This window comes from Brachyistius frenatus, unplaced genomic scaffold (genome assembly GCF_029030835.1).
Source record: "Brachyistius frenatus isolate BFR_SWC_R1_liver_20210118 unplaced genomic scaffold, ASM2903083v1 Contig_3, whole genome shotgun sequence".
NCBI classification, from domain to species: domain Eukaryota; kingdom Metazoa; phylum Chordata; class Actinopteri; family Embiotocidae; genus Brachyistius; species Brachyistius frenatus.
The window spans coordinates 6,318,234-6,342,604 of NW_027210602.1; positions in this window are offsets into that span (position 1 = coordinate 6,318,234).

The following is a 24,371-nucleotide window of genomic DNA, read 5'->3' on the forward strand; positions in this document are numbered from 1 at the left end:
GAAAATCCAGTAATCTGCCTTTCTCATTTTATTTATTTATTTTTATTAATTGTATTGTGTATTTTGGTACATAGTGTTTATTCATTTACCCATGTTGTCTTTAGCCTTTTCCTCATGTGTTTGTTATACTGTTTTGTATCTGTGCTGTTTGTGTCACTGTGTGGACTGTGTTGACAGGTCATCATTGTAAATGAGAATTGGTTCTCAATTGATTTTATCTGGTTAAATAAAGGTCATATATGAGTCTTTCTATTTATAGATGACTTAAAAGCAAATATATTTCCACAAAAGTGGATGTGCCTTCTTTTCCTACTCATAAAGAGAACAAAATCTCTAACATCAAGGAGTGGCACACTTTTTGCTCTGAGGCAGTGTGCCTTTGAAGCTAGCTACATGTTCACAAAACTGTTTATCATCATCACACAGTACACAGTGGCTTTTTTAACCCTTGCAAATGGCCTCTATGCTATGAAAAACATTAGACACTATAGAAAAAAAATACTTTGGCCCTAGAATGGCATTGCAAATTACTTGCCTTGAACAATATTTTGTCACCGTATATTGTTTATGGCGTCTACATTTCCCGCAACATCCTGTCTGCAGGGTTGCTGTGAAACCTTTCCACTTATTTTGATGCAATTACAGGTTCTTCCTTTGCCACAACAACTGGCATTTCATGAGGATTCAGAATTGAATTTGAGCTATTGTTGATTAAGTTGCCCTTTTCAGGTGGTTGATGATTATTTTTGAAGGTCATTTCTCATGCTCTCTTGCTCGCTTTCCTGTTCTCTTTCATCAAGTTCAGGTTTTGCCTTTATACCTTTACTGTCTATCTTTAACATCTCTAACACCAGCCATGAATACTTCCAATAACAATGTGGTGATTGACCTTTTGACCTTCATATACCCTGGAGTAAAAAAAAATAGTATTGCTGAAATGAAATGTGGGAGAGCACTGAACCTATAATGGCTATAATATTGAAGTGGGACAAGTGCTTGTATTTGTTAACTGAAGAGGCTTTTCAATGGTGCACAGTTCCCTCCTACTGATATATTAAAATATAATCGTTTGGGGAACTCCTCAACATAAGGTGATATTAGTTACAATACTGGTGAATAAACAATTATTTTAAGTTTTTTACCTGCCTCTAATGTTGTCGAGGACTGTTTCAGGGTTAAATCCTGGTTTTAGGATTAGAATTAGGTTAGGATATTGTTTGGGGTTAGATCATGATAATGGTTCATTTTAGAGACTGGGCTCCTCCAAAAAACAGCCTCATAGGTATTTTGGGCACGCAGCTTGTCCACAGTTATGTTTTACACATAGACTGTATATAAAAATGGTTGTAGCTTGTGGGCCTAAAAATGAGGACAATGCGGAAGTAAACTGCAATACCACTGAGGGCTGCTAGGGGATGGCCCCAAAAAGGCTGTAGCATCATAGACTCCCATTCAAATTCTCTTGTGAAATGGAAAGTCAATACATTTATTCCACAAATCATAATGGTGTCATTTGCTAAAGTCACTTGTTTCCTTGCAGTCCATCTAAAAATAATCCAGTGTTACTTTGACATTAAGTCTCAAAAAGCGGTATTTGTGTGGTTGTGTCTGGTATCGTGGGTGGGTTCTACTTTCCTCAGGTTTCCAATCAGATCAAGTCAAATCCCAGCTCGCTCCTCCCTAGCTTGTCCAAATATGGTCACTTCTGGTTACAAAATAGCAAGATGGCGACTATTGAAATATTAACTTCAGCCTACATAACAGCAGTTCACAAACCAATGGGTGACGTGACTGTTGGTCGCCACTTGGTTCTAAAGTTAATTGACCTCTAGTGGTCTTATGAATATCGACGATTTAGTGTCCCGGGTGAGAATGTGAGTCTTTGCTTGTCAGGATGAGGAGGGTTTGGGGGATGGTTTGATACGACTGTCGACTTAGGTGCAGGTCACCCGTATTCGCTTACAGTTTCCAACCACAAATCAACACTGTTCTTTTGAAACCGCGCTTACTGTTGCCACGACGATGAATATTGCTTAGCTTGAAGGAATTGGTAACTTTAACACACAACACCATTCACAAGTCATATTTAAACATTAGAAATAACCAATATGGTTGTATAGGTTGGAGGACTTGTAATTTTAAGTCAATGAGGTCCCTCACAAGTAAAGACATTGAAAATATGTAAGGGTGAGGAAGGTGAAGATGTACTGAAAAGCATAAAACTGGTATAACAAATTTGTTGACCTGAGAGCAAATGGGAGCGTCAAAGCAAAACAAGACAGATGTGCAATGCATAGTTAACACTCTCACAACTTCTGTATTTCATTCTGTGTAGTCTATATTCTAGTCTGTTTTTTAACGTTTGTTTTTGAGTATATAGTTTGCGTGTGTGTGTATTTATTCATTGTTCTTATTTTTTTCTGAAGCAATTATTTGTATCTATCTTATTTTATGTATTTGTACATTTTGTATGTTTCTATGCTGCTAAATTTCCCCACTTTGGGATTAATAACGTCTAAATATAGTCTAGTCAAGTCTAGTCTAATCTTGCTTCTAATTGGGGAAGAAGAAACAACTGAATCAATGCAGGATGAGTAAAATAAGGAGATGTCTGTTGTTAATCTCTCTTTATTCAATTTAATGTTAACGAGCAGAATAGCATTATCCCTGAAATCACTGCCTACATTTGACCCAGATGGTTCATCCAGCTCAGTTAAATATTACCCTCTGAGTCATATCATGGAACTGCTGTGCGATTACACATATCTCCATATTCTCACTATGTTCACATGTCACAAACAAATGTAAATGAAAGCCGAGGTTCAAACAGACTCTGGCAGAATTAACACTGTGACTGGCAAAAATATGCACATAATTAAGGGCTAAAACATAACTATTTTTCACGGCGGTGGTTAAATTTTTCATATGAGCTGGCACAAAATGAGGTAAATTACATCAGCAAAGACAGCTCATTAGTCTCAGTGAATGATGAGAGCACTGCTTAAGGCTACAGCAAAAAAAAAAAAAGAAAAAAAGAGAAAAGACTCTGCTAAGTGATGTACAATATTGAAACCAAGTGAAAATAGCCCCTTCCTGAGCTGCTTGGTAGATGGTGACATACCTTAACAAGAAATACATTTCCTCAACAACAACAACATAAAAATATATATTTCAGCGCTCGTTCATATTTCATCACCACAAATTGATTTGCACCTTATATTTAGCATCCAGTAGCTCGTAGCTATTACAGTGTGATTTTCTTATAATTTGTACGGTAAATTGTATGATGTAAGATTTGTTATAGCTTAATGAAACTCATATGTACAGTAATAGAGTCCAGGATGCTGTGTGTTGTTTATAGAAACACATCTTTAGTTATGAAATCATCCAAAGGGTTTTAAATTTGTCAATAACTTTGGAAACTTTTATCACGTTTTACAGGTCCCTGGCAACTTAGAAATGTTGTTTATGTGATTCTACATGACTGTCTGTGGATGTGGCAATGACAAAAGATGGTGTTGAGGTGGTTATTAAATAGCACATACTTTGTTAATAATTTTGGAATAGAAGGGGGTGGGGAAAGAATGACATTCTGCGGTGACAGCCACAGTGAAAAGAAAGCATATTAAATGTAAAACTAAAGACTGCAATCAACCCAAAGGGCATCCATCAATTAACACATGAATACAGGTGAATAGGAACCAAATTTATTCAAATATATTCACAGACTGTAGGTGCGTGTACCGGGACTTTGACATGGTGGCTGCTGTAGACAATATTCACTCACAAAAGGCCGCTATGGAACATTAGCTGGTGTCAGTCACTAAATGTGTGAGCGTGTAATGCATTTAGTAATGCATTTATTTATTCATTTACTTTGTCATCACTGTAGCAGTATCTCCTGTCCTCATTCCCTGTCATTTCCAGCATTATCCATTAATCTACCTGTGTAATCTCATTTTATAAAGAGAAATAAACATTAAGGCAGAAACAAGTGTGAAAAAGAGAGAAGGCAGTGTCTGAATTAAGCAGCAGAATAAGAAAGGCATGAAGCACTAAAGAGAGCAAAAGCGGATCTGAAGGGTCAATATTTATGGAGTTGTACGCCTTTAAGAGCTTAAAGTGTAATGAGGGAAAGGAATGGAAAAGGAGACTTGAAGGAATGAGGACAGTATAATTAAGAAGAAAAAGAAGAGGGACAAGGATGGAAGGAGTGTACATATGGGTAGTGGAAGAGGACGAGTCCAAAAATCGTACAGACAAGATGAAGGATGATCCAAGCGAGGGTGACTGAAAGAGGACAATAACAAGAGACGAAGAAGGAAAAGGCACAACAGAACCAAGCTTATGAAGAAGAAGAAGAAGCAGGAAAGATGAGCTCAACTTTCCAACAGAAAACCAGATGAGTAATATACGTCAGGATGTATGGCTGATGAGCAGCCGTATAGCTTTTCCCCCCGGTCTGAATCTTGTTAGTGTTAATTGGGCTGAGTCTATCACCTAGACAGAAGGGCTTGGACACAGCCATCGCTTGGACATATGGCCAGCAGCATGATAAGGAAAGCTGCCAAAAGAGAGATTACCTTCACAGCGATATGGGTAATCACAGAGAATTCTCTCATAATAACAGTGAGGGCAACCTTCGATAAGGAATTACAGCACAGGGAAATGATCCTCTAAACAAAATTGAAAATGATAAGTTAAGAAGTTTAGAGACAAAGAACAGAGAATAAGCAACGCAGGCTTTCGACATTATCTTAAGAGCCTAAATCTGGTGAGGACGGTCAAAACCGGAAATGAAAGAATCAGAAGAAAGCAAGATTATCAGAACATTGTGAGAAAAAAGATTCAAATAATAGAGTTGCACGATATAGGGGGTTAAGGTTAAAACAAAAGACATTATGGAGCCTCCACTCATGCATTGTAACCTCACAATGATCATAAGACTTCTGGAAATTGCAGTAACACTTTAAAATATATCCGAAATAGTACATCCCATCACCTTTTTAAATCCACGGCTTGGGGAAATTACATTATTATACAACTAATTGGTAACAGGCAATATGTGATGAAGGAAAGGCAAATCAAAATGTAGTTGTATAGGAACGTAATGTTGAGGACAGAGGGTTGGTAAACCATACTTGTAATTTTCATACAAATGAAGTAGCATGTTAATTATGCCACTTTTCCACCGCATGGTCCCGCTCCACTCGACTCCTCCAGCCTTACCCATTTTTTTTTTCCTGCATTTTACTTTCAACTGCAGTAAAGCTTCTTGTCACGTTGACGCCGCATGAAACTATTGGGATGTCATCTTCAACACACATCACACACGCTTGCTGGATCCTGTCATCAGCAGCCAAACAGAGGAGCATCCACACCTCTTTAATTGGCCATGAAGTGGTTTCATGGGTTGCCATTAATTGAGAAGTTCAGTTATTAAATAATTAGGCTGGTTTGTGTAGGCTGTCCGGTGTCACACAAGGACAATGTAAGTGATGATTCTCTCTGACCAATCAGTGGCCAGCAGCCACATCTGCTTTTAGTACTGCCTCAGTTTGCTGGGAATCTCAACAGAGGTGATACCAAAAATATTACCAGGTAGCAGTATGCTATCCACAACTTTTGCCCAATGGAAAACCAAACAAGGCGAGTCAAGTCATGTTGTACCATGTGGTGGAAAAGAGGCTTTTGAAATCTTTATATGCGACAGTATAGGGGAATTTTGTCATCTTTAGATGGAGCCTGGATACTTTTCTCCCCCTGACTCTAAGCTGAGCTGGCTGGCTGCTAGCTGAAGACAAGGGTTGTTCTCGGATTAGTGGAGATCTAGGGTAAAGGGTCACACGTCCATTGTATTGCAATATATAGGTAAATTCTATAGATTATGAATACTCAATTATTATAATCATTATTACTATCAGATGTAGTAGAGGTAATAGGAGGAGGAGGAGAAGCTGATTCAGAAGAAAACAGCACTAACAAACCTAAAAGCTAATATTGAATTTACATGATAATGTTCAAAAGGTGTTGCTTTGTACGTTCTGGATGTTTAAAAGGACATTTTACACGTTGAGAACACTGTCAGGTAATAATGCATCAGTGTTGAGTTTTCACATTGTTGTGCAGCTCCTGAAAAGAAATCAATTATTGCTGCTTTACACATTAGTTGGGTAAAATGTCAAAACATACTGGTATGCATGTAACAAAGGCTGCCTCATCTGTTATTACTCAGTCTGAACCTCTGGCCCTGTTTCCTGTCAACCTTCGCTTCCCACAGACCGAAGTGATACTGAGGATGTTTCCCAAACACGCCATTCTCCACCTGTCCATCAGATGCCCTTCGACTTTGTTACCACTCCTTCTCACCTGACTCCCACATCCCCCTGCTCACTTCCTCACACTCGTATATCATCCACACACACTTCTCATTATATCATTAGGCCTTCATGAGACCTTGCCCTTGGCAGGATTGTCATGTTTTCAATGTTGTTCTCCTGAGTCATCTATAGCTTACCTGTATTCTGCCTGTTCCTGTTTTCATGTCCCTGATTCACAGCCTGATACCTGCTACCAGTGTTATGCACTCCTACCACTTCATTCCCAGTCTGCCTGCTTTGAGTGTTTTATTGTTCTAGTTTCTTTCTTGAGCCTGTAATGTCATGAAGTACTGACTTTTTTTCTTTAACCTGTTCTCCTTCAGTATTTGCCAGTCATGCTGCCTGCACACACGCCCATGACAATGCATTTGACACAGCTTGTATTCCTCATTGACCTGGGTCAAATAAATTAAGGCATTCTAATAAGGAACACGAATGCAAGCACTGAAATCTGTACATCATTTAAAGACATCATTCTGATTTTAATCAGGTTTTTGACCAGATTATAGTCGCCCAAAGTTGCTTCCTTGCTGTTTTAATGTCAGAGCTGCTTTTTGTTTCTTCCTATGCCTCTCCCATATAATCCGGTATGTGTGTCAGGGAAAAGAAGAACCCTTTTGGAATTAATGGGTTGGATGAAAATTAAAACATTATAGATTTAGTAACGATTTGTGGACTATGTCCAGTGCAGTTTCTTGATTACAGAGAATTAAACTGGTCACTTTTCAATTAACATATTTATAAAAGTGAAACAAAAATGCAACTTGAATCATTTTTGCCACTCTATGTTATTTGTGTTTTAAATTCTGGTTAATGGGAGAAACACGAGGCGAATAAACAGTAGGAGAGTTATGGAGAAGAGGTGGCATATTTACCAACAGATGTTACTCTGTAATTACTGTGGGGGTCCTTGGTGGTCACGTGTGTGTGTGTGTGTGTGTGTGTGTGTGTGTGTGTGTGTGTGTGTGTGTGTGTGTGTGTGTGTGTGTGTGTGTGTGTGTGTGTGTGTGTGTGTGTGCCTGGCCTGTGGTTGTAGTACTTTGTAGATGACATGCCACTGATTGCTAGGTTGAAAATGATGGACCACACAAGATCAAGAAGTGTCCCCATTAATGCCAGCTCTCTGCTGTGTCTGCTGCACATTTGTGTGGTATGTGTGTTTATGTGTGTGTGTGTGTGTGTGTGTGTGTGTGTGTGTGTGTGTGTGTGTGTGTGTGTGTGTGTGTGTGTGTGTGTGTGTGTGTGTGTGTGTGTGTGCGTGTGCGTGTGCGTGTGTGTGTGTGTGTGTGCGTGTGGTAAACAAGTGCAAAATGACAGCTGCATTAATTTAACATAAAATATGAGACTAACGACTTCAAATCCATTATCTGCACTCACTGCTATTGACTACTGACATGTTAAAAATATCTTCAACTTGGCCTGTTTTTTCCGTCAAGAAAACCTTTACAAGAATCAGGGAAACAGACAGAAAAACAGAGTTTTTCTTCAGAGTTTCAGCAGGTGTCAAGCAGACATATTGTTATCGGCTCATTATTTCTGCTGAGCTTTGAAGAAAGGGAGAAGGAATATGAGAAAGGAGGCAATTTTGTTTTCGCAAGCTTTTTTCCCAGCTAATGAATTCTGACCTTTTGAATGTTTACTTGTCCCTTTTTCTGAGATGAGCTGGGCTTTGAGTACATCTCTCTTCTCTACCGGCTATCCTCATCTTTTTATTTGCTCCGTATATCTTAGGTTTTTTTTTTTTTTTTCTCCCTCTCCTCTTCCTCTAAGCCTGGCCAGCACATGGGAGAAATTATAATTTATCTATCTGGCAATGACTGAAAGGAAATGCTCACCACACATGCTGCACATACTGTACACAAAGCAGACATAACCTTCCTTTAACACTAATTGATCACCTCACCAAAAAAAAAAGATTCTTCATGTCAAAACACTTTCCTTAAATTCCCATTTTTAATTCACACTTAGTGTTCTTAGTCTATCTTCAATTACCCTCCAATTAATGCGTTTCTCTTTCCCTTTCAGCAATGAAGACGTTACATAAGCAAATAGGTGTAAACTTTTCTGGAAAGCTTTGGTCTATGTTTAGATGCAGGTTCAACCTTTAATTGGAGAAACACTAAACACTTACTTTTAGATCCTACTAATTAAGAGTTCTGCTCCTAAGTAAAAAAGAATAATAAAAAAATGCTGCACTTACAAGACAGCTGATTTACTGTTAAGCTCAATATGTGAACGTGGTCCAATATATCTTAATGGAATTAGTCTTTTCTGAATAGCAGAATATTAATGAGGAGGTGCACTCTGTTCTGTACTTGCACTTTCTAACTTTACTGCCCAGTGCCATTATAACAACGACAGCCCACAACGCATTTGAACTGCCCACTCAATTAAACTCAGCATCCATACGGAGCATTGCAGAAGTGTGTCTGTTATCATGTTTGTGTACGTACAAACATAATTTCCAATACAAAAAAAAACTAGATATGGGCATGCAGAATTGGATGGAGAGGTGGCTCAGGATGTATGTTCAACCCTCTCCAACACCCTACTGGCCTGTGCACAAATAACATTAGGTTATTGTTGATAGAAAGTCTCTCTGTGAGCGGGGTCGTTATAATGGGGGGAGTGGGACTGACTGCTCACAGGCCCCATCAGAGAGGGGAGAATGTCCTTAAAAAAAAAAAAACCTAGAAATGGTTTGTTTTTGTTTGCAAGTAGTTTTTCTGAATAAAAATTGGCTGAATAAAACAGTTAACAGGCTGATAATACAACAGCTCAGAGACTCCTCTTCCCCCTTGCAAAAGGCTCAGAATGGTTTAGTCCTACCTTCACTAGGGTTCATCTGTAAAAGCAGCTAATTGGGCTAAGTTGTGGCTGCTGCTGGAGCACATAAAGGTTCGCTGCATGTGCTAGAGTCGTGTCTTTCCCCAAGAGAGGGAAACTTCGATACCGAAAAAACAAAACAAAGATAGAAAATTAAGATAAAGGTAAGAAACAACTAATAACTAATTTATTTCAAAAGAACAGGCCATTGGATGGCTCAGAACATTTTTCAGGGGCCTAAGGGTAATATGAATGGATTCATGTATAAAGTTCTTGGCTTAAATATGTGTAAAAACGTTCAAAAGATGTGCTAAAGACATGGATTAAACAGAGGGTTGACAGAGACCGCTTACTTGTAATGCCCAGAGTTTTGTGCTACACCCCTTTCTGAGAGACATCTGTTTGTAGATCAAACACCATAAAGAGGAAGCAACATTCATGCAGGACAATATGGCAATAGGGTCCTTCAGACTATAGTATAATTCTTTCTGTGTTGTGATGATATTTTTCCTGTGCATGTTTTGCTGCAGTATCTCTCTAATGTAGTATATAAAAATGTCCAAACTATAACATATGGCCAGACACTTCAGTTATAATTGCACTATTGCACCAACTGGCGCTTTTACAACTGAAAAATAAGTAATAAACAGAAACCAACATGCTCACAGACATTTGGAAGTCTTGTACCTGTCCACACATGGTTTGGACCACACACATCTCATTTACAGTAGAGTGGTCATGGCTCTCGACCAGTTAGAAGAAGCCTCCCTGGCATCCTTGGCGGCCGACCCTTGCAGTCAGGCACACAGTTGGTGCAGGAGGGGTGATGGTACATGTGTCCTGGTGAGATTGTGAAGAGCATCTGAATGAGCTCTGGTCCTCCCCACGGTGGACTTGAGCTCACAGGTGAACAAGAAATTCCTCTCATCTTTGCAGATGGAGCAGCCAGCCAAAGGGCCCGAGCATGCTCACAGCCTTGTGGTCCACGAGGAGGATGATGTGCCAGCCAGAAAGGCAGCAATACCATTCAGCCCATGGCTTTAAATCCTTTGTCTTTTACCCTACAGTGTATCTGAAAATTATTTATTTATGGTTTAAGCAAGAAGTAGCAACAATAGGAGAGATTACTGAGGCAAACGAGTGAATTGGTGGACTCTAACTTTCAAGATATGGAACTATCTTATCCCACCTTTACATGTGACTTTTGTTTACTACCATTTTCTAATTTTCTCCCTTTTGTTTCTTTCTCAGTCCTTGTTGCTGTTAGCCTTCTCTGACAACATTTTTCTTCCTGCTGAGGTGCTAGGAATAAATCTAAAATCCCATAAAGACGCCATACATGCGATGTACAATGTGCTTGCTGAACTGTCACCTTATCAGACAGCTAATAAATGAGAACTTGAAAGATAATTAGCACTAGCTCAGACTAGCAGAAGCAGACAAAAGGAAAAAGCAATCGGACAAGTGGACATCACTCATTAGGCATAATTCAATAGGGAGCATTTTAATCCAAATGAAGCTGCCAAACACAAACGACACAAAAAGGCTTGAAACGCTTTTGAATCCAACCTGTTAATGTGCACTTGAATCAGTTATTCTGTTGAAATAGAACAGGATGGATGATACCTGTTCTTTGGACATACAGAAGAAAGAAACAATTTGTAAGGATGGCAAACATTGCAGACACACCTCTTTGCCTCTCCTCCCACTTTAGGCCCTTACATATCCCCATACAGGCACCAAAAGGAAAAGTCTACAATTATCTGTATCTGTGAGGATTAACCATAAGTACTAAATACCAATATTTCCCACAATATTTGCACATGCTGTGCAGCTTGGGTTCACCATAAAATATGGCATGGTGTGAAACTGGCACCACCAGATCATGCTGAGTTCAGCTTAGTCTCACTTTGCCAACTCAAAGCCCCACCATCTGTTCTGTTCTCTCACAAGAATATTTAAGGCCCATTCACTTTTGTTTCTTTAGTTCTGTCCTAATTATAAGTACACATGAAAGTGTGTTTTGTTATTTATATCCTTCATAAAGGCTGTGGTTTATCCTCGAATGTGCTCACTTCATACCAAGCCTTTTAATTCTAAGTCCAGAATGATCTCAAAGCTTTGTTGACCAGTGTGGTACCAGGAAAAAGCCCTCAGGCAGTGTGCACCAAGCAGGTGTATACCATATATATATATATATATATTTTTTTTTTTTTTTTTTTTAAGGAAAACTTTCCATTTGATGCAAGATCAAGCACAAGGCAGTCAGACAGTCCGCCTGCCATGGGCATGGGGGTGTCGGTGGAAGGAAAACAAAGAGAAAAGGAGCTGCTGTTGTATCTTTTCCCTAAAAGCTCGTTAATCCCAATTTAGCTGTCACAGGGATGAGGTAGGTGTGATGTGGTGTGGTTGTGTGTGTGTGTGTGTGTGTGTGTGTGTGTGTGTGTGTGTGTGTGTGTGTGTGTGTGTGTGTGTGTGTGTGTGTGTGTGTGTGTGTGTGTGTGTGTGTGTGTGTGTGTGTGTGTGTGTGTGTGTGTGTGTGTGTGTGTGTGTGTGTGTGTGTGTGTGTGTGTGTGTGTGTGTGTGTGAGACACAGAGAGAGAGAGAGAGAGAGAGAGAAGGAGAGAGAAAATGTGAAGCAGAGAGTAATGTCTTCTTGCAGCCTTACAGGGTGTCTTCATGATCTGTCACATTAACCAGCCATTTAGTCTGATGGCCAATGAAAAGTTAATTTCCTCAGTCTACCATCAGTGCTGTGTGTTTTCTGGGATTTGGGTGAATGAGGGTTCCCATATGGAAATGTAATATATGATATATACAGTATGCCCCTACATCAAGAGTAATGTTACCAAACATGTTACCTTTAAGAAAGTATATTATTATCACAACATCCTCTGGATATGTCAGGATTTATGTTGACAATATATGTAAAATACCCATAATAAAATGTGTATATATACACATTAAAGTTATTTTATGATAGATTGTCATATGGTGTATTACAGTCATCTCTGTATGTTGATGATTTGTGTTTGATTCATATGACCTATGTAAGATTTTGATGTCTATCTTGTAATATCAACATGGCAAGCTTTGGGATGATATATAGGTTCAAAACATATATGTCTAAAATATAAGCATATATTATATATGATCACATGCCTAAACAGCTTACACAAGAGACTTTTATAGGTCCATGATAAATTAATACATAAAAATAGTGGGGAGTTAATTTAATGTTCCTGTGTTTGCCAGGTGTTTCTCTCATATGTACATATATCTTTTGGTCATCCCGTCCAAAACTGAATAGAGTTCTCCCTCCAAAAGACAAGTCCACATTAAAGTTAATTTTCTTATCGAAGGTGTTACAAAAAAGAAAAAAAAAAAAAACACATTTCCATGTCTGGTGGCTTCCCATTTCCTTAAGTGGTTGAGTCAACTTTGGTTATGAGAAAAATCCCTGCCAGCTGACTGTGAAAGGAAAGTAAAATGCTTTAAGAAGCAACACCAAACTATGCAATTCATAATATCACACTCTGATCATATATACTCCCAACATTGCTTAACAAACAGACATAATGCTAAATTCAGTCTAATATAGTGAAGTACATGGTAAATATATAATTCTTTCACTTCAATCATGCTTTTGGTTCCAGTAATATATCAATTTTAAGTCTTAAAAAGGCAGTCTTTAAAAAAGCTTTTATTTTGATTGTGCAGAACATTGATTAGAGATGCTATGATAGAGTGTAGGACTATTTAGCGAGGCAAAACACTTCAGCAAATTTTTTTGAAATAAGTAAGTATATATGATCACTCACAGTAATCTAATTTGGGAAAAAAAATCCCAATAAAGCTTTACTGATTTTTTTTTGTCATTGGGGGATTTTAACTATATATACAGTATGTTCTCTATCCCCTCTCAGTATCCATCATTGATGTGATGTTATGTGATAGCAAAATGTGCTGCCTGTCTTACATTATCTGACAATACACAAGCATTGAATAAAAAGATATGAAGTTGGTTCTCTGGTTTAATCCACATTCGGTCACATGCAAAGTGTTTTAGCTGGATGTTCATTTTGAATCACATGCCATGACGAGGGGCAGACTGGTGGTCAGATTACTGCTGTAAGAGGGTTTTGTGTTTAAAACCTCGTCTCTTGCAGTCACACAGTTTTATCATCTTCATCTTCATCATTATCACCAGACAACAGAAACTTTAAAACCACCAGGATGTGAAAAGTCAGCTAAGGTATGTGTTAAATCCTGAGCATGTTTGGCAACTAGACAACTGCAAGGTGCTGATGATGATTAAAAGATGGTGGTAGACTGTTAATGTTCACACCACTGCACAGGCTAAGGTATCTATCGAGATGCAATGTCTTCTGAATGCCAAGACCAATTATCCTCCGCTCACTGTGCAGTCTGTGAGAGTGTGTGTCTGTCGGTGTAAGAGAGGAATATATACAGAGAGGGTAGTCAGACTCGGCCTGCTTTTCCCAGCTATTAATTAGTGCTGAATGTAAAGAGACTCAACCGTGAATTTACCTCCTTTACTGTCATCACCTATTTATATTCCATAAGACGATACGGGAAACAGCTGCTTATATTAAACTATATTGGAACACTGTCAAACTGCTTTTTATAGTGATCAAATTAATAAAGATACTAAGTACAATAATTAACTCTATTTAATGATAAAAGTACTAACAACATAAATATGTACATATGAAGTTTAAGATCTGATCTGTCAGCTTTCATCTTCTTTCCTATGTGCATTCCCTGCTCTTTTACTTTCTTTGTCACTTCCACTTTCCCACGCCGTCAAATCACTCCTTTATAATCTTGTTGTCACTTTGTTTTTTGAGCCAATAAATATGTAGTCCATTCTTTAAATGTCGTCATAATTCATAAATTCATTTTTCTTAAAAAAAAAAAAAAAACAGAAGCTCTACTGATAGCACTATGGCGCAGTCTTTCCAAACAAAGCTCGCTTTATGAACAGACATAACTCATTAACATAAAATAACTTATTAACAATGAGTCAGGATCTGCTCCCTCTCCTCTCACCATCAAAACAACCTGCATGCTAGTTAACTGGAAAAAAAAAAAAGTAGAAGTCAAGGGGTTTCTGAGAAATCTGGTCTTATCATGCGGAACAGGAATATTGTAAATTAGTTTCATACACACTTCTAGTTGTTTGAGACTGAATTTTGTCCATATAGAGTATGTGTTGAATTATTTAAAGCGCTTATTTTTAAAACAGATTTTGCCTTTGTATTCTATATTACACACACAAACACTCACAGCTTGTTTTGTGAAGCTTTGCCACTTTTATGAATTTTTTTGAAATGCATAAAAAAAGATTATAACTTGTTGCATGCCGATCATCATAGAAAGTGATTAAATGTTATTCTTTATCAGGTAGTTGGTAAATTTCTTTTTTGAAAATTCACACAATCTGACAGCTAAAAACACCCTTTAAACTCCACAAATTACATGCTACATTACTTGCAACTTTTGAGGAAAGCCTCAAAAACCAGCATTTTTTTTTTTTTTTTATCGCAACAAGCACAAACTCTGCAAATACTGGGAGGGACTGGTCATTTTGTTACTCTCCCTTTCAGGCCTCTGGAACCCTTCTCCTCCCCATTACCACCTCATCCGTCTGGTATTGCAGGGAGCCTTAACCGCCGTTTTCATCAATCATCTCGGCTCTCCTCTCACCCTAACCGGTGGAGGCAAATGACCGCCCACCTCTCAGCCTGGTTTTCTTTCTGTTAAAAGGTAGTTTTTCCTTTCCTTACATGGGAATAGTTGAATTATTGGGTTCCTGTGTTAAGTGCTCTGAAAAGTCTTAAATTGGGATTTGACAGTACATGAAAAAAATAAGAAATCGGCATATTCTGCTCTACCACTGCCTCTCGGCTCCTGGTTTTTTTTTGTCCTATCTCCTCCATCCATTTGGTATGAAGTGCCCTCTCATCGTCATTGTCTTATCACCAAAAGTTATTCCATTAAATTGTCATGAACTCCTAATGATCTTGTCTTACTGAAATGTATATAGTATTATATACGCAGTGCATCTTTTACATCCGTCCATCCAGTCCATTCCAAGTCCTTCAGTTCTTTAAGATTTCAAAAGACACTTTGTCTACTTATTTTATCTCACCCTCCTCATCATCACTTAAAGAGAAAGTGGAACAAAAGTTCATCCCACACAGATGAGACTTTAGACTGTGCTGACTCAGTATGTAATGGATACAGATTGCTTTGTGTGAGGTACTCCAGATAACTGTCTGCATTGTGAACAAACAATATATAAAATTCCAAGCCTCATATTTGAATAAATTACATTTAATGCACCTTCTCATGCTTGTCACTGTCATGAGACACTGCCAGAAATTCACACCACTCCTGCGATTGTTAGCTATCCTTGTTCAGCCCTGTCTGCTATGAATAAGTCTCACATGGACCCATTCTATATTAATCATTTACATTCAGCGGTGGTGCTCAGAGCCACAGCAGGAGGGATTGGCTTGTTCACGGGTAAAGTTAGCCTGTTAGTGACTTTTTATCAATGTTATTTCACCGTAGTCACAGTATTTCCGTGTCCCTATTTGAGCCTTATGCTTCTCTTTTGGATTTTAAACACCGATGGGGGACCAATGAGCTGATGAGTAAGAAATCTCTGCTGTAAATGTTGTTAAAACTCAAAATAAAATCAAAGTGTATGCTCTGGTGGTATAAAACTTCAATCAAAATATGATTTGCTGAAGGAAGGCATCAGCACCTCATCTGTCCTGTGAGCCATAGACTGGATATAAAAGTAGACGGAGCTTCACGGTCTGGGGGCCAGTGGGGAAGTACCATAAATTGCAATACCACCTAGGGCCACTAGGGGTTGGCTCCAAAAAGGCTCTGGCTCCATAGACTCCCATTCAACTTCTCAAATGAAAAACGACGTCAATACATTTTTTTCCACAATTCAAAATAATGTAACTCGCTAAATTCACTCTATCTAATAAGTGTTCTGATGGCCTTAATTAGGCCTTAAAAATGGATAGGTTGGAGGGCGTGTCTGTGTGATTGACAAGGCTGTGGTGCTGTCAGGTTCCTGCATTAGGTGGCCCGGTTGATCGGTTTTCCAGTCAGATCGAGTCAAGTCTATCGTTCGCTCGTACCCCTTGAGGTTTCAGATTGGCCGTTCACAAACCAATGGGTGAAGTCATGGTTGGTTTGTCGCTTTGTCAAAAAAATCTGTGTCGCTGTGTGACACCACTCATTTGTCATCCACAGAGTCAGCAATTGCTAACCCTCTTTAGTTTGCAGCTCATAAAAAGGCAACATCCCGAACTTGCTGCTGGTAACAGGTAAGTGAAATAAAAGAACATATTTTGAATTTTCCAGAATTGTTTTCTTCCTATTTAAGGCTTACAATAAGAATATGAAAAGGCTAGTAGTGACATATTGACTGAATGTTTCATGTTTAATATTTGATTTAGAATTGGTTAATGTCTACGTGTCACTGATCTTCACTGCAGTCTATCACTCTCTCACAACAAAACAATGAAAGAAAACAGTTGATCATAAGTGACAAGGTAAAAAAAAATAACTTCCAAATCCATGTTGGACCTCCAGAGAAAAACAACTATCATCTTTTGAGGTTTTAAAACAGCTTAAAAAAAAATCCAAACAGCAAACAGTAGGACACTGACTTCCTCTGTCAGTCAAATGTCTTTTATTTCCCACAATATTGTTATGTAAAATGTACTTCACAATGGGGCTTCCTCAACCCAACATGTCACAGCTGGATGCTGTCATTCTATTTTCTACATTGATTTCTCATTCTGGTTTTAGGTCTTTTCTGTGCAGCTTCCCTTCTACTGTTGGACTTTTTAAATACTTTCACTGCTTTACAAATTCACTTGACTTTTTTTTTTTTCTTTTTCATTTTCACTCATTCCCACTTACCTCCGCTCGGTTCTGCCTTTCATTACACACCTACTGCGTCGCCGTCTCCATTTGGATTCAGTCATGTCCCAAAAGCTGAATGCTCAGTAGTTTAACTAATAATTCCATCACTCATGAAATATTAACAGAATGAAACAAGTGTCCTGAGTTGTGAAAAGTGATAAAGGAGTGGAGCAGAGTAGCTCCAGGGGTGTCTAATGAAAATTTAATATTTCTGTAATAGTGTTTTGAGTGATATTTTCATTATTCCACGATGACATTGGAACGTCTCAGGAGCTGGTAATTAGCCCCCTACTAATATAATAACTCTGTCTCTCCTTTTTTTTTTTTTTTTTTTCGGTTTCTCTGTCTCTTTCCTCTATCAAATGTCATAATTCTGCACATCCTTCTTACTTTGGGAAATTAAAATCCCTTTAAGCAATTCTTTTTCTGCACTCTGCCACAGCATCTGTGTTTTTTGGCAGGCCCATCGCCATGTGCGTTCATGAACATCCAGCCAATGTTCCCTGATCTGACTGCCTGGATATAAAGAGTCCCCGAAGCAGACACTGCGCATTCCTCAAGCAGGCCTGCCAGAGGTTTACTGATCATCGAGTTAGGTCAAGGTGATGCTGCCTGAAAATGAAAATATAAATCCGGGGTTGGAGCGCAGTGATTTAGTTTACAGGTTTTAAAAGGCAATTGAATATTTTCTGCTCAGATACATACTGTTTAGTACTGCATGGATGATATTTTAAAACATCCTATTTTACAGTCATCTCACTCTTATTTCAGAAATGACTGTTATTATGCAGCAAATGGAGGATGCAACAAAATACATTTTAAAATATTGTGTGAAAGAGGGAGTCTGGACTTTTTGTTTTGTTTCTTTCTGGATGTAACTGCAATACAGATGCAGACACATGTGTCCTGTTGGTGGAGCCTGGTTTCACACCAAAACAGTAATCCATCCGTCAGTCCACCAGAGGATACTGTATCAGTGTCACCTTTTGTCTCGCGTAGGCGTGAAAACTACACGTACGAATGACCAGAAGCAAAGGAGGAGATCATGTGACAAAGTACAACAAGTCATAAAGTTTGAGGTAGAGATAATGAGGGTGCTCAGATGGAACACATACAGGACTTACACCAACGTTTATTTTAACATAATGTAGATAGGTTGAGTTACATATGTATTTAACTCAACCTATCTACATTATGTTAAAAGAAACTTTTAAACATAACATATTTGAGTTACATAACATATGCTGTTACTTGAAAGTCTAATGACTTACTTTAACCTGCACTAGGATCTTTTCTTATCAGCACACTATCATGCCAAAGCATGTAGTACACCCGTGTGCCTCACCTTAACATGGAAAGTACATGTGTGACCAGGGTTGAAGAAGGAGGTCATGTGGTGAAGTACAAAAAGTGATAAAATACGTACATGTATGATGATTGGCTGGGACAAACACAACATTACTTTTGGAAAATTCATCCCGGTTGTTGGTGCCTTTTTGGTGTCATGCCAAAGTGTGTGGCACTTTGGTATGACACCATGTTGGCTTTGTATGTGTGCTATCCAATCCAACTATCTCCTGATGACTCTCGTGCAGTTAATAAATTTGCTACTTCATTCAAAAGCATTGCCTGTGAACATAATCCAGCCAGCAGTTCCATTGCCTCCACAACCTAACAGGGAATGAGGTTTATTGTGTGGTTAGTTTCTCTATTACAAAGCTCAAATGAAAAATAATTTCCAGGAGACAGGTCAGCCTGTAAACACTGTGATATTGTGGATCACTAGGTGTAAAACGCTTCTGCATGAAATCATATCGCAAAAACATGAGCTACTGGTGGTTGTCCTCTCCACCCCGAGGATCACCCACCAGCTCACCAGACTACTAACTGAACAACAACCTGATATCCGCTCCTGGCTGAGCCCACCTCTCAACCAGCCACTTCACACCTCAACTCCAGCCATCTGCTCAACACCCCCACCCCCCTCCCCCGACCTGTCAGAGGTATGCCGGATATTCAGCAGATTTAACACCAGGAAGGCTACCGTAGGCCTCGTCTCTCCTCTCTGTCTCCACTGTGCTGCTCCATCATCACCACTTTTTACTGGTAGCCTCAGTCAGTCTGTTTGTATGTATAAAACTGGGTTACTATTGACTTTTGTCAGAACCTGATTTGTTAAATGTCATGGCAGCAAGTCTCTCAGTATACTGATTACTTATGTGCAGGTAAATACAATGTCACAACACCACTTCACTTTCCCCCATCCCTGTCTTGTGAAAACGAAAAATGAACCAGAAACCTTAAACAATAAAGTGGTATCATCCTGATATCTTCAGTATATACAGTATGAAAGACTCAAGGTGGGCCACCATACAGCACTAAAAAAACCCACAGTTGGATCCACAGTATGTGAGGATTTAGATGGTGGTGCTCGCACTGTCCAAGAGCTTTCTCCGCTGATGGTACCAGTGTCTCTGCCTGTGGGTCACTGTTCCCTGACAGACAGAAAACACAGTGTGACACCAGAGGAGCACCACTCTGACTCACCGGCTCTGTGCACAGAAGTAATGGTGGTTCAGCTTAAAATAACTGAAGAGATGCTCAAGTGGAGCTATATGTCTGTGAGCCTGCGTGTGTGTCTAAGAGTGTGTTTGCAACAGAGAGAAAAGTGTTTGGGAAAGGTGATGCAATGTATCATCCATAGTCCCTTACTATAGGACCAAACTGGAGGCTGTAAATTCAGTTTCCATTGTATATGGTAAAATGTTTTTATTTAAAATTAATTATAATACATGAGCTCATCCATAATCCATATTGTAGTGTATAATCCTCTATCAGTGATCAATCCAAAGGCGTAATCAAATGTTTGCAGATTTAGTAATATGGTCAAAGTGTAAGTAGTGGCACATTAAAAACACACATTTTGCTTTTATTTTCCACAGGCAGTAAAAATATTGGTAAATTGAAGTGTCTAAAATATAATGTAAATGTTTTCACATCAGTGTTTGAGACATCAGCCCAGGGGACAGCGAGTGTTACTGCAGGTTTAACTACAAACCAGAGTGACCTTGACGGAGATGCACGTGGCACCTGCAGTAAGGGAATTTCCCCAAAATAATTTCTTAAATAAAATATAGTATGACCTGAAACAGAACACCACAAAGGCGTGATTATCAAATGGACCACATACCACAAGAGGTGGTTATCTTTTTGAGTATTGAAGGGTGATTTTAAGACACAATATAAGGCATGGCTATTTGAGAGCTTATCAGAGGCGCTTGCCATGAAAACCAACTCTCAGATTTGCTGTACTTCTGTCAGCAGTAAATCTTACATTGGATTGACCCCCGCCAGCCTGTGAATATTTTGTCTTTTGTCTCATTTGTCTGAATTTTTCAAAAAACCTCATCACCTGCTAGATAATAGACATTGTTGAAAAATCGGAAGACTACTGGTCTAATTGAAGGTTGTCTTTTTTGACACAACAAATGTTTCCAGCGTTTTGTCCATCCAACCATTAGGGTATGAACATGAATACATGTCTGATTTCTTTTCAATAAAAAAGAAAAACAAATATTCAAAATAAATATTTTTGTGTGAATGTGTGAAGGCCCTGGGCTGTTAGTTTGGTGTTACAACACCTAAATTTACCACATGAATTTATAGGCCTGGCCACCCAACATAAGGAATGGCTTCAAGTTGTTACATCCTAACGGTTGCAGATGTCAGGTTAATTTTGAAACTTGTGGAGCAGCCTTTGACCACCATATGCACTGCTGCAACTACATTTATAAAAATCACTTGACTTCAACATTATTGCACCCTTACTGATTGCTGATTGGTCTGCCCTTCAGATTGGGTGAGCAAACGTTAATGAAAAAAGGGTTTCCAGACTATAATCAAAGCTCTAATTGTTGGGTAACACCAGGCTACTGGGCTTTATCATAGCATTGGATTGGTTGGGATTTGGCCTGTTAAAGTTCAAGGTTAGTGTTGCAGTTAAAGGTCTGGACTTTGAATTGAATTGAATTGAAAAGTCACAGCTGCAATGTAGCAAAATACCTTTGACTATTAAAGTAAATACAGTGCATTGAAAAAAAAACAACAACAACAGCACAACAAAACAAGGCAATGCTTGAAATTAAACCTTTCTTAAGAAAACTGATTTTAACGTAAAAATATTGTAAATTAGCAATAAACACAACAAAAACTGACATGAGAGGAGAAAAAAACATTAGATGTTCTGATCTGATTGCACAAATTCATATTTTGAAATGAGATGCTGCTGGCATAATTCTGTATTCTCAACTTGTGATTACAGACAGATGCTTTTCTAATTGCTCAAACACATACTAATGATGCTGGTGTTATTTACAGCTTAGTGATCCACTGATTGTAATTATCGACAACATGACCTCCGCTTGTCCTTCACAGAGAATCGATGGATACAGTGTGGCATATTGGAACACAACTACTAACACTGGAGTGCGTGGAGGGGGAACAGAAGATGGGGTGGTGCTGGGTCATTGACTTGGATTGATCAACAGCTCCATTGAAAATATTTATTTTTAATTAACACACATGCATTAACTTATAGATTAATTTACAGACAGACGCAACATGCAACACTACTGGGTGATGTACTGGATGATGGAACCATGATGGCTGACATGTGCATGGTGCAATGAGCAGTGAATTGTGTGCATGTACCACTTCCATTTTTTTCCATTTTCAAAAGCAACTTTCTTTTATTCTCTCCTTCTAAAAGGGGCAAATAACTGTTACCTCTCACCTGCAATCACACTGCTAAAAAAACGTACAAATTACTGCAGGACCTTCTCTTTAAGAGACAATAGAAAAAGGTTATTGATACACATTTAGGACATTTATTGGTAATTATGCACCTATGTCAAAATATATGTGGAAAATGTGCACATTTTGATGTTAATTTTAAATGATGCTGTTTGAGGCTCTTCTCTTTTTTCTCATCATACACAATATATGTTGTGTGTTAAAGCAGCACATGTAAGCACACATCAGCAAGAAAAACAAAAAGTAGAGTAATAAAAACAGAGAAAAGCACAAGATTGAAAAACAATGACATGAAGTCCCGTCAATATAATTGTCCTAAAAAGCAATTTAGAAGAAGATATTGGCTTTTTTTTTCAAATCAAATCTTTTGATTGGCCATCAAACACTGTAGAGGTTGTTGTATTCTTTTAATTTAGAGTAAGGAGGAATTCGTCTTGGTGACAAACAGCTCTCTTTTGACCTTTTAAAAGAAAAAGCAATTTTTGGCAGTTAATGCATGTTGAAAGCAGAGAGAACATAATTTCAAATATTAGTCATGCCAAAAGTAACTTTATAAAATGTTATGATCATAATACAGAAAGGACACATGGAGGGTTTCTCAGGAAAAAGGACAATGGTTAGGTGTTTTTACCCATTCACTTCAAGTACTATGAAAGTACGCTAAAGTTGTGGAACTTCAGGGAAAAGTGAATTTAAACATTCTTCCTTGTCTTTGATAAACAATCCATTGGAGAGTAAATATGTTTTTCTCATTGACCTGCAAAATTAATTCAGAATATTGTTGCTGAGGAAAAACTGAACAAATGCAAGAGCATATTGGTGTCCTACAAACAGCAAACACACTAATTGATTCAATAATTTAAGTAACACAAATGGTCTGGTTTTTAAAATAGATTTACCTTTTACATTACTTTCAATATAAATGTGTAATACCAGGATAGTATAAATAAACCTTGTAATATTTCATTGAGCATTTTCTGACCATTATTACAACAGCAATTGAAATTGCTAATATTGTATTGAACAGGTATGTTGGCATGCATAACATTGTCAAACAGGTGGAGTCCTCCCAAAGTATATTTTTCAAACTAATTAGTTAGACTAAACTAGCTAATTTTAATAGAAAGATCAGCTAGTGAACTCATTCTTAGCCTGTACAAAATACAAGCAAAAGCTGTTGATTTAACAGCAGTGATTTAGGATCTTATTGTTTTTATGTAAAATGGTAAATGATCAGCACACAGCCTTTTTTCTCAGTGGTCTTTCCTCACATTTAGCCATTCATACACACACACACACACACACACACACACACACACACACACACACACAATGACAGCAGAGCTGCCGTGCAAGGTGCTCCCCTGCTATTGGGGGCAACTTTGGATTCAGTGCCTTGCTCAAAGAAACTTCGGCATGTGCTCAAGATGAACCGTGGATTGAACCGTCAACCTTGTGATTAGTAGGAAAACAGCTCTAAAATCTGATCAACAGCTGCACCATTCCTGTAACTGGGACAACCTGAGAACTATTGTCTATCTACTCGCTGTTGGTCATTTACACTCATCTGCTAACGAGCTAACAGCGAGGTGTGCATGCCATGAAGGGATCAGAGAGCTTGGTTCTTCAGACAAAGACTCAGACCTCTGATCATGTTTTTAAACACCAAAAAGTCCATTGACTCAATTTTCGTTCTTTCTGAAGGAAACCATGTTAAATATGTACAGACATGTTGGGAGAGCCCGAAGCCTAGAATTTCATCATGAGCAATTAAAGACGTTGAAGCATTTTCAAGTTTGTAAACTCATGCATTTAATGTTAATTTGCTACAACTTGCCAACAGCTCACGTACGAGGGTAGATCAAAGATACGAGACTACTCCTGTTGTATGTGGATGGTTGGTGCTTCCTTGACCTTTGCCTGCAGGGTACCAAACAGTGATAAAGCAGGGGCATTATCTAATACCTCTATATCTAAGATATAAATATATTTTGTAATAAAAATGGGATCACAATGTCAAATTTAATCAATACATTTTCATTATAATTATAAAAAAATAATAATCATAGTAAACCACATAGCATTGTACACGTTTCTGTCGCTTCCCCTTTGTGATTATACCTGATTTCAATCCATAGTTATTGTGAAGCAGGGTTGTAATAGAGCCGGTGCTACAGTAATTAGTGCCATCCTCTTTGTCTACAGTAACTACCGAAATATTCCACAACCTAAATAATTGTCTGTGTCGGTACGCATGTGCATCTCTTTGTGTGCCATCAGTGTGCCCCTCAATTCGTTAACAACACCAATTAAAACAACTAAATTGGCTTTAATTACTGCTGCCTCGATTTGCCTCCCTCTGCAGCCTTGACT